The sequence below is a fragment of the Bacillus rossius genome, chromosome 3 (assembly GCF_032445375.1).
Source record: "Bacillus rossius redtenbacheri isolate Brsri chromosome 3, Brsri_v3, whole genome shotgun sequence".
NCBI lineage: Eukaryota > Metazoa > Arthropoda > Insecta > Phasmatodea > Bacillidae > Bacillus > Bacillus rossius.
The window spans coordinates 79,973,786-79,986,016 of record NC_086332.1 but is presented as its reverse complement, the minus strand read 5'-3'; positions in this window follow the sequence as shown (position 1 = coordinate 79,986,016).

The following is a 12,231-nucleotide window of genomic DNA, read 5'->3' as shown; positions in this document are numbered from 1 at the left end:
ACACGAAGCCCGTCTCTCGTCACCCACCTTCACTCACCAAGAGGTCACTCGCCCTCTTCACTTCACTCCCTTGGAGGCTGTCGTCGCAGTTTTTATTCCTCTTCAGCCATCATTAGGGTCGACATTGCATCCGAAACTCCCAGAACAGTGGCGTCCTCGTTACGCCACTTCCCGCAGATGAGGCTCTGGGAACGTGCCGAACCCTCCATAGCCACAGAGAGTTCTCCGGTACCAATGAGAAAGCGTAGAGGAAGGGGATAGCGAGTAACGGGGGTAGCGAGGTGCCTTTGCTAACTGGATTAGGCGTGTAGCTGTAATGGACCGCGCCAACCAGCGGACTAACGGGCCAGCTGTTTGGCTAGCCGGGCAACTGGCATGTCTCGTTCCCCTGCCTCTAGTATACTCAAAATATTACGTATAACTCACGCACTGTTATTTATGATGATAAATACAACTTATTCGGTTCATTTCTATTAAAAGGAATTCCTGGGTGCATTATCGGCTGCATTTTTTTTATGCAGTACGAGCAACTTATATTGGTACCGACAGAGCACCTAGTTCAGAGAAAGTTGACGTATCGTTTTCTGTTTTAAATGTTATTTTTTAACTTATATTTTTGCTGAAATATTTTAACGATATTTTTATATTTCGAATTATTCATTGTGCGAAACCTAGACAACAGTTGGAGGCAGTCAAAAGGTTTATTTGTTGCAAAGGAACCATGAGCAAGAACAATTTAAATGATACACCTGTAAATATATTCAGTGAGGATGAGCCTAGCATCCAAATTTTTAGCAAACTAGGCATGTTTTGAATTCTCAGGTTCAAAAAATTGTTGAATGCTCTGACATCTATAAAAAATTTTTTAAAAAAGTGAGACTATAACTCTCGTAGCCTTTAATAATTCTGAGGGTAGATTTTTACCCCCAGTAATCATTGTCAAAGGAGTGTTTAAGAAATCGAGTTCTGGTTCTAAATTTAGTCATATAAATTTTTAAGTGAATTAATTTTTTACTCTTTTTTCATATTGCTATCAAAGAACAATTGTTTTGTATGTTTTTTGTTTAGATATAAATGTTAACAATGTTTGGTATAAAAATTGTACACCATCTTACCCAAACTTTCAAGAAAAGATGTGACGCAAAGCGCTACTTTGCATAACAATTTTTTTTTTAGTTTTATCTATATATTTTGACTGCAAGGCATTTTCCAAAGGGATTGCGAATGAAAATCACGTATAATGTGGCAGCTTTTTATGAACATACATTTTTCAATGGCAATAAAAATGAAACGTGTGCTAACTTACACAGTTTTACCTTAATAAACTGCAATAAGATATGCTCGCGGTAGTGATTGTTCCCTTGTGATTGGCGGCCGTCTGCAAGAGAAGCCATTCCCCTGTTTGGCCGAGCCATTCAGGATGCGTTTGGTATAATTGATATGCTTACAGTAGACATGCACATGAAATAAACCCAGCTAACCACGAATCGTAGACAATACAAAAACTTTTTAACACTCAGCTGGTCTGGAAATATTTTTTTGGAAAAAATGCAAGATCCTGTTCATCTGGATTAATGTAGCTTTATAACACGTGAAAGAATTTTTGTAATCAGTCCAGTGTTTAAGAGTTTACTCCTCACAAGCAAACAAACAAACTCACACTCTCCCTTACAATGCAAATATAATAATTTTTGAACCATACACCACGCTTCACTGATTTCATGACTCGTTTCGGAAAGCAGAGTGGCACAGATCAGTGATACTGAGACGTAATCAGCCATGTCCCGTGTAGTGAGAAATTATTACAGGTTATTTCCTGACGTGTGATTTCGAAAAAAAAAATAACATTGTGAATTAGGTTGGCGGGGGGGGGAGGGGGGGGGGGGGCTGTCATGGAACAAAAACCCGATATTCAAACCAGGAACCTTCGGAGTTCGAGTCCATTATCCTGTACCATTGCGTCAAGTGCCTCTGGATGACTTTGATCTACGGCAGCTGGGGGGAATGCGAATTAGACAACTCGACCTTGCCACCTCGTAGTTCAAATCGAATATCCTATTTTTAGTTGCCGAGGAAGATTTGTATTTTAGAGCTCCAATTATCTCCCAGATTATTTTCGCTCCAAGTTACACTATTTAAAATACTATTAATTTACAAACCATCAAGTGATCTTCATACAATTAGATTTATTTTCGTAAATATACGGGTGCAAAATCGAATATTGAAACAAATTTGATATATATGTTTCACAGGTTGAGAGGGTGTTCATAAATCGTACGAAATTCCCCTGGAAATGTATTAACTTGTTCAAACCTACGAGAAGTCAGAAGTTACAACTTTTTATGAGCCATAGTTTCTCAGAAATTGTCCACGATGTATAACAGTTTGTAACTACTTATGGTCTTTCCTCAGACGTAAACAACACGATAAAACTCTTTCAGTATAGGGAACTGTTGGTAAAATTAAATGTATCCAATATTAAATCAAAGATAATAAGGTATGGGTTTTGCTTGCAATACATTGGCTTATTACTCAAACCTTCCATTGTAGCAAAAGTTACTGTTTCGCCATTTGGGTAGTTGCTGCACTATTTAATTGACATTGCAAGCCTACTTGTGATGCTAATACCTAAATGTGATTTTATTTCAAACAATAAAGAAATGGGCGCGTGGCCATCACGCACATTAGAAGTCACACATCACGCTTCAATAATTCACTTGAAAAATAAAACCAAACTATAAAGTACACGAAGGAGGTTCCGGCTATATGTGTTGTTAACAAACACGGCGATGAAAACCTGCAAAGAGTCTTGCAGTTGTCTGCATCCCTGCTTAATTCGATACTCCCCCTCCCTTCGCCAACATACAGGGCCCCAGTCCTGAACGTTGCATCTTTCGTTACGCTCTGATGGGTAGAGCCATACGAAATTAACGTTATTTTATTATGCTAGGCTAGATCGCACGAAAGTGTACGTGTTCAAGTCGCTGTCACGTATTCATTATCTGCTGCCACATTTTACCTTCTGCCCGGATCACGGTCACGTTCGGATTATTTTTATGTGTGATTGTCTTATGGTTGCCAGGGCGTGTCTAATAACTAGGGAATGGAAAAATTCGCTGCTTCAATGACCTCTAGGATAGACTCCATAATCATCTATGCACTCGGGCGCATGCCACCTGCTCATTGGCTACTGACTTGTGAGAGCTGTCAACTGGGAGTCCTTGCGATTCGGTACTTCTGTTGTTGACGGTTTTTCACTGTCTCGTAGTCATTTAGATAAATCGTGGTCCACTCACAGAAGCAACATGAAGGTAAACGCGAAATTTTCTAGTCGCTACAAACAACTCGTGATTCACTACCAAGGGTTAGTCAAGTACACAAACATTTGCAGTCGAGATTGCCGCCAGATAAAAACACGAGTTTCGCGGGACCCTAAATTATCTCGACTTGCCATGCCTGGTTATAAAGACATTTCACGTCACAAATACATTTGAAGCAGCATAACTTCCCAATGATTCCCATACATAAAAACGTTTCCTCTGCCGCAGCAAATCATTTGTGATGGCCATGAAAGCGTTTGGAGGGCCTACATCATCTGGATTGGGCAGAGCTCGGCACAGGTAGTCAAGGTGGAAAAGACCAAACGACGCACAAACTGTCAAAAATTTATCCAAAGCTGAATTTTTGCCAATTGTTAAAGTCGAGTATGCTTAGTAATATACCAAATGTTTACCGTCGTAAACCTTGAGTGACACCGAAAACATGCAGTAAATTCCTTCATGACAGCTTCTTACAAGTCATCCATTAAAATGTTTGCCATAAACTCATTTCTGCCGTAGACTCTCGGTAAAACCGTTAAAATAATCTTAGAAACGTTATTCTACACAACCATGTAAAATAAATTTCAAAGTTGAATACTGAAATTGAAAAAAAAAATCAATAACGTTATTTATTATGATTTTTGAAGTGAAACGTATTTGGACACGATAAGAGTAAAATTTCAAGGCCGAATTTTAATGCAACGTTTTCGTGAAACGATTTCTGACGCTAAACAGTTGCGGACGGCGTAGAAAACTCGGCGTGCCACGGGCTCCACGTTGAACCCCGCCATGCTGCAGGGATAGGCGGGTCTCGTCGGTTGGAACCCGCCTGCGCCTGACGCCACCATGACCAGGGCAGAGGGCAACACAACGGGGTTTGAGCTTATTGTGCACCGCGCCAGTGGCCATCATCGCAAGAAAATGGTGTTCTTTAAGTACGTATTATTTTAATTACTTGTGTAAATCAGTATTGTAAACAGTGTTACCTATATGAGTATTGTTTGAGCTGTGTAACTAAATATTTTTTTTATGGTATAATGCTTTTCACGATTTAGTTAGACAGGATAATTATTTGTTTAATTATTTATTTAATTAATCAAATCACACACCGTATTATAATTATGAGTCCACTCGTGTGTCATTATGCTGAGTTCAACTAAGAAAAAGCTAGTTTTAAAAAGGTTTTAATAAATCCCGTGCGTAGAATATTAATTGTTTTTATTAAAACTTTGTGGCAATATGGTTCGATGGCAGAACATTATCAATGCTTATGAATACATTACGGTATGTCTATGTAGCCTATTGGCATAATATGTTGCACTATATCTCAATGATAAGGTGATATTTACAGAACTACAGAATCATTTTAGAAAAATGTTCGATCACATCTAATATATACCTAATAAAAAATTAAATAAAAAACTAATTTTTTATAATCAATCCTATCTTTGATATTTACTAAAAAAAATTCTTGATGGTTTAAACATTTTAACAGTGAGTAATGTTTATTGTTAATTAATCAGTATTCATTAATCGATCATAACTGATGTCCTGGCCAGTTATTTTGAAGTGAGTAACAATTTTGTTAATTCGTGTTCATTTATTTATTTCTATTTGAAACAAATTAATAATAATTACAAAAAGGTTACGATTCTTAAATACTTGAAAAATAAATTAAAGCCAAAATTCCCTCACTGTGTTATCTTATTATTAAATATAAATGGTTTTGCTAAATATTATAAATGTGGTTGAGAATAAAATTTATCGAATTTGAGTTACTTTTTAAAATGTATATAAATGGCAGTTATAATTGTTTTCGTGCTAAAGTAGGGGTCCTTAAAATCTTAATATGACATTTTAATGTGTGATTATTTCATTAGTAAGTAATATTTATTGTTAATTATTCATTATTGATTGATCAATAATTATTGATATCCTGAGCAGGTATTTTAAAATGAGTAATTATGTTGTTGATCCATATTTTGTTTTTTTAGAAAAATCGATTTCATTCTCTCTCTTGCTCTCGCTGCCGTTTTACCACTTAAGATACACTTACAAGTCGAGGTTTGAAATGCCAAATAAGTTTCACTTCTATCACATGTACTGAGTTACACGCGCTTTTTATTTTTTTATATTTTAAATCAGTCCTGGAAAGAAAATTATGTTTTAAACAAATATTAAGGGTCTAACGTAAAAACCGATCATCATGAAAAAAATTTCTTATTCATTCAGCTTTGAGGCGGTGTAATTGTAAAGAATCTAGCGCAATTGGTTGAAACGCTAGAGTAGCCTAAGTGTCGGAGTGTGTGCCATCCTGTGGCGGTAGGGACTTTTTGGACGCAGGCAGGAGTCTGGCGGTCCAACTGGGTGGAGTGCTGCTCTCGTGGTGAGGGCTGCTTGGGGGGGGGGGGGGGGTTTGGCGAGGGGTGGTGCGGGGTGACCACGGCGACAAAAACAGACGAAAGTGAAAGCCCCTCCACTGTTCTGTGTTCTCTGGGGCCCGTGCCCATGTCGGGCGGACAAAAGCGAAGGATATGTCTCCCGATGCGAGATGACATCTGTAAAAAATCTCATCCCTTCAAGGACGAGAGCAGACGCGTAAACGCGACGAGCGACCAAGAAGCGAACTTCACAACCAGCTCCAGACCAGGAAGTCCCATGTTTCCCTGGGCCGCGTTCGCCCAATTTTGGAAACGGGCGTGTATTTTTCGCGAAAATATTTCTAGAAAAGCTGAGAGCAGTTAAAAACACTGAATCATCATCATCATCATCTGTGTTTCGTGATTGGTTGAGGTTCTTTCAGTTACATGTTTATTGTCCGTACACGGATCACAGTCGTTGAGAATGGAAGCAAACGCGTGCTGAATGGCCTGTGTCAAATAAGAAATACGTCAACTGTTTCTTTTGTAGACAGTCACCCATCGCACAAGGAAGGAACCGCAGTCTAATTAATAATCAGATTTTTTCTCGAAAAATACATGGCATTATTAATAAATACCGTCGAAGCTTTTGCCTATGATTATCAAATAATGTTTTAAATATTTTTTTCCTGTTAAGCAAATTAGATAACTAAACCAAACCTAACATTAAAAAAAAGTATTTTATCTGCGTGTCAACACGAAATTAATCGTATTTAACTCAAAAACTGCTGATGCTATAAAACCTGAAATCATACAGTTTGTAGATAGTAACACCAGGATTCATTTAGATTATTTTATTGCGATATCTCAAACTGTTTAAAACATTCATTTCCGTAACGCAATACAAAGCGGAGATTTTATTTGTACTGCATTTTATATTTTATATACACTCTATGTGTGTGTGTGTGTGTGTGTGTGTTAGTAAACCTGACATTTTAAAATATTTACTTCCTTATTTAACGTGACACAGAAACACACTACACGCAAAGTAAGGCATAATCTACAAATATTAATAGATATCATAACTCTGGATCAACTGCAACGAAGGAACACTAAGGCTTCACTTGTTTTTTCTGGGTGAAAACGGATAAATTATGAGGTCTGTTTTCTGTTTAAAATTAATCTATTATGAATATAAATACTGATTTTTACTGGAAGAGGGCAATGTTGATGTTTGTAAAAGGGACAACTCTATTGGGTGAAAACATAGTATCTAAATTATTATGTTTCTTAATGTAAAATTTCTTTCTAAACTACGTTTTTTTTTGTTTGTTTATGAAGCGGCGACAAAATAACCAGCTTGGTATACGAGCTCAGACGTGAGAAAGTCACAAACAATTGGCCTTGGGAGAAACAAACTTCCCGCCAGCGAATTTTAAAGCTTGACCTTGTTATTTATTTACTGTCATGGCGAAATATTATTTTATGGGGAATTAATTGTAGTCTCTGAAAATCAAAAGGGAGATCACTGGGTATGAAAGGAATCCGCGGCACAAACACTGTCTCACCTTGCGCACATCCGATCAAAATAATGGCTTCTATTAAATGTTTATGAGTGTTTTAACTTGTACCCTTGCTTCATGGGTTCCATTTAAAAAAGATAATGATCGAAATAAGCTCCATCTACTAAAATAGGAACAACAGACTGGGAAATTATGCCCCTCAATCATTAAAATTTCCACGACCATTTTGAATCAATGCAATGAAAGTAAATGAAATTAGCACAACAAATACCTAAGCTTAAACAACTATCCCTATTTACAAATCAAAAACAAAACAAATGCTAAACAAAAAACAAAAATTAAGTAGGTAATTGTTAGCGACTTCAGCTATTGGACATTGTATTTGATTAAAATTTACGATACCAACACAATGGCAATGAAAATAATACTTTAGCAAAACCTTTTCTTATCATTATACAAAATCTGAGGTTGAAATAAACCTTCAACGCTTCCAACTTCCTAGTAAAAGTGAACCATGTTGTCACTATGTAATAAAATACATAATTAAACTATATGTTTATAAATCATTACATAAGTGACACCTAGCCACCCGCAGTTAATTTCGTATAAGTGTAAAAAATGTACAAATATCTTTAATTTTACAGGAATATTTATGTTCCAGCTACAAAAAAAAATTACAGTGTGGTTAAATATAATATTGAGATTGGTTAAATGTAGCCTACATACTCTTGTGCGTGTATTAATTTATACTCACTTACATACACACACACACAGACATCAACGCAGACTTGTTTGTGTCGTTCGTAATGCATTTGCGTAATGACAAACTACCGTCAACAGCGCAAGTAATGTATTTTTTCTTATCTTCTCTCTGATAATTCCTTAACTGTCTTAATCATATGGGCCTCTAAACTTAATTTTTGGCACTCTTCTAACTTCACCACAAAATTTTAGATGGAAATGTAAAACTCACGGTTTTAATACGATATTAGTTAGGGCCCACACAATAACGCACTTTTCAGTGCACATATGAACAATAATAAATGGACGCAAACAAATCATTTTACAATTTTTTGGAGATTTCATGTTTCGAATAATCATAGATTTGTGTACTGTGGATTGTGTTAAAATGATCAAACACCACAAAGTGAAACATGCTCCTTGTTTGTTTGTTCCAGGCCTATAAGAAGGCAGCTGAGCAAAATTTTTTTAGAGAAGTACCAAAATTCTGATGATGGTGTGGGGAAGTTAATTCGGTTTATGAGGTGGGAAAGGGGTGGTTTTTGTGAATTATGACACCAACAGTGATTTTCCTCTTTCTTTTTTTTTACCACTTCAAAGAAAGGAGGAGGTTCTCAATTCGTCTGTACAATTGTTTTCTTCTTTTAATTAATTCAGATGAAGATGGCAATGTTGTTTTATTTTGAACGTCAGTTCGCCGCTGACGACCCGAATGCCACGATTAATTCATTTTGTCTCAGGACTGCGTCGATCCTTCTCCGACCAGAACTTTCTCCCAGGACCTTTCCTTTGACCTTAGAACTGTCCCTGGGATTTGTTTATTTGTCGCCTTTATTTATGGCCAAGTTAAGGCGATTTCCCATTCCTTACACTTAAGGTGGGGTCTCGCACGCCGTGTTATTTTTTTCTTTCATTTTATAGATTATTCGCAAAAGTAAAAGTCTATTCATCTGAATTTAACATTATACAACTCTTGCATTTTGTCGTTCTGACACAAATATTTTCAACAGATATTTTCCATGTGTAATATATTGTTACGAATTATTATTAAAACGAAATAATAATAAGTCGTGTGGGAAACTACTGGGTTCGTAAAGGATAGCCCTTTTAAATATTTTGTCACTACACAGTTTTATTGATTTCCAAAATTTGCGTCACTAACAAATAATCTTCTAAAAATGCCTAATAATCAAATACACTTAAAAAAAAAAAAAATGTTTATTCCCCAGTCACTCGGTTTTTACACACCGCACACCTCGCTGGGCCGCACCTCTGGCGCAACTCTCGCCGCAGCACCCCTCGTGGACCTCCGTCGTTGGACTCCATCGCCGCACTCCGCCGCCGGGCGCCGCCGTCGCTCGGGACTCTCGCCGCACCCGCGGCACTCTCGCGCAGACTCTCTCGCCCCGGAACTCCGCCGCACCCGCGACACAATCGCCCGGAACTGAACTCTCCGTCCTGGAACCTTCGTCCAGGGACTTCGCCGCCCCGCCGCACATGCAGCACTATCGCCCGGAAACTCCACCGCGGGAAAGCTCCCGACTCCCCACTGACTGACTGACTGACTTCCGAGGCCGACGTCCTGGGCTTATATATCACAGGCGCCACTTCTAGAATTCACGGGTGCGGCTGGGGCCAGTCGCGTCATTCCGCGCCGACCCGACGGCAGAATTCTCTCGAAACACGCGTCGGCGGCTCGCGTAACTCCGCAGCTGTCAGGTGTTATGTTAACCTGTCAACGGCAGAGCGCCGCGGAGGGCTGGAGGGAGGGGAAGTAGTGACCCTTGTAATCTACCAGTCGCGCACGGCACGTCTCACATTGCGGCGGCCACGTGATGTCAGCCAGATATGCACCTGCGCGCCGCAGCCCTGCTTACATTCGTAACAATATAATGAGTATAAAAGGTCGAGCAAGATTTCGTAATTGTTATAACTTGCGCGACGTTTTACATCCTGTTGGGTTAGTAACAAACAAGCTTGGAAATAGACAGAGGTACAAATAAGTTAAAAAAAAAACATTTAAATTCATACATTTTTATGAATACCAAAATAGTATAAATGAAAATCACAAAATTACGATTATACCCTGAATAAAACTTTTTATTCCTTCCACAGAGTCCTGAGCAATCCTACACATGCTGTACAAAGGTTTATAGACTGCAAACTGGAAAACAAGAAACGAATTTAACGTGATTTAAACTTGACGTAAAATACTGAACAAAATATTTATTATAATACTGAGACCGAAGTGTATAAAACTCGCTCAGTCAGTACTCGGTTTGTTCGTTCAGCGTCCCAGTCATGAAGGCGCGAGCCTCCCACTTGCTTAGATTCTGACGTATCTTCCGTAGGCCTACTCGGTCTGTTATTTCAGCGTGTTTTTTTGTGAAGGAGCGCTTCCTCTACTCGCTTAGCTACCGACGTATCATCAGCATTCGCTATGCTATCAATGTTTTATTAGTACTCGCTCGTCTTCCGACGTTCCTGCTGTAGCAATATTTAAGTCTTTCAGCGACTCACCCAGCGAGTAGCATGACCAACCGGTACTCGTTCGGGCAGTGCTTCCGCTCGCGCGTTCTTCGTCGCTAGTAGCCTTGTTGTAGAACTTCTTGGCCGCTCGTTTGCTGAAGCACTCACAGAGTATCACCTAATGACCTGCCTGTAGTCCGACTCTGATGCTATTTTTTTGTTTAATTTGTTCCCAACCTAAGTTTAAAACTAATAGTGTTTGGGATGGGTCTAGGCAGGGAAGACTCAAAGTGCGTCACAGGCCGAAGCCTATACGCTCTAATCATGCTGGGTTAAAGCCATGCAGGAGGGGTAGCATGCATGATGTGCTAGGAGGGGATTGGCCAGTCAAGGCAGCGATTGGCGCCATGGCTAACTCCCTTCAGTGACTATTCTAGACTAAAACTAGATAAGTTGGACCCAGGTAAAACCTGCATAGACTGCACATCAATGTTAATTACAGTGAAGAGTATAAAATTATCTTAAATTGATGTTTACATGTTCACATTTAAAAGACACAAGATTGTAGCAATACAATTGATTGTTTCAATTCTATTCTTCATGACTACGTATTTACCTGTATTTTGTCCACTTTCCTGAGAGAATTAAGATGGTAGGACATGAGGTATAAATTTTGCTTTTTTTTAATATAAATAAAATTATATATCCCAATCACAAAAAAAATGTTTTTTTTTCTTAGATTATTAAATGTATAAAATAATAATTCCGTTATAAATTGTTAAAAGGGCGGAAATTTCAAGTGAAAATATTGTCATATTAATCATACTTATATGAACTAACATAATAATACTTTGGCTGTGATATCTATTACTATAACACATCACAAAGTCTAAAAAAAATAATGATTAGTTTATTTGCTGTAAAATGACTTTTTGTCCCTCCTGAAAAATGTGTATTTCTTCGCATAAAAATATCTTTTGTACATTTACAAAATATTCCTCTAGAAATAAGTTGCCAAGGAATAGTTAGCAATACTACAATAAAGATATAGCCTATATTTTTATAACACAAGGTTATGGTTTTTTTTGCATATATTAAATACATTTTTCGAGATAATATTGAGTATTTATTAAGAAAATTGACGCATAATTTTATATTTTAATTGATGTTTCATTCAAGCATAAAAAAATTTGTAATCCATGGAAAAAATAATAGAATATTCAATAACTCAACTTTATTTTGTTGTACCATGCTTATTGTGTGCGCAGTTAATACTGGGAAGCTATTCAGGGACAACACACAGCATAAATGCCCGGGTAAGAATACGAACCCAGTATTACTGCGAACACTATTTTGTAGTGATACAGTTGTTTTAATGTAAATGTACAAATGTACAAATATTTGTAATTTTACATGAATATTTATGTTTCATGTACAAAAAAAAATACCTTGTTGACTTTCGTACGTAGAAAGAAAAAAAGCAATTCAAACATGTATCTATTGAAGTGGCAGAGTGCCGTGCATCAGGAGTCCTTTGAGCGCTTCTGGGCGCGGAGGTATTCGCCAAACAAGCCCACCCGGAGGAAGAGAACTGCTGTCGAGGTTCGGACGAGCACCCCGGGGCCGCCATTGTGGCGAGCGAGGTCGCCGACCAGCAGGTACAGGAACGGCGGTGAAAGGGGTGGAAGGTCGAAGGGGGAAAGGGGTGGATGTCACAGCCACGGACTTCGCGAGCGGCCTTCCCTCGGACGCCCGCGAATATCATCTGTCGCCCTGACTGATGGGCCGAGGCTAAAGTCCCTTCTCCGACTCTCGACA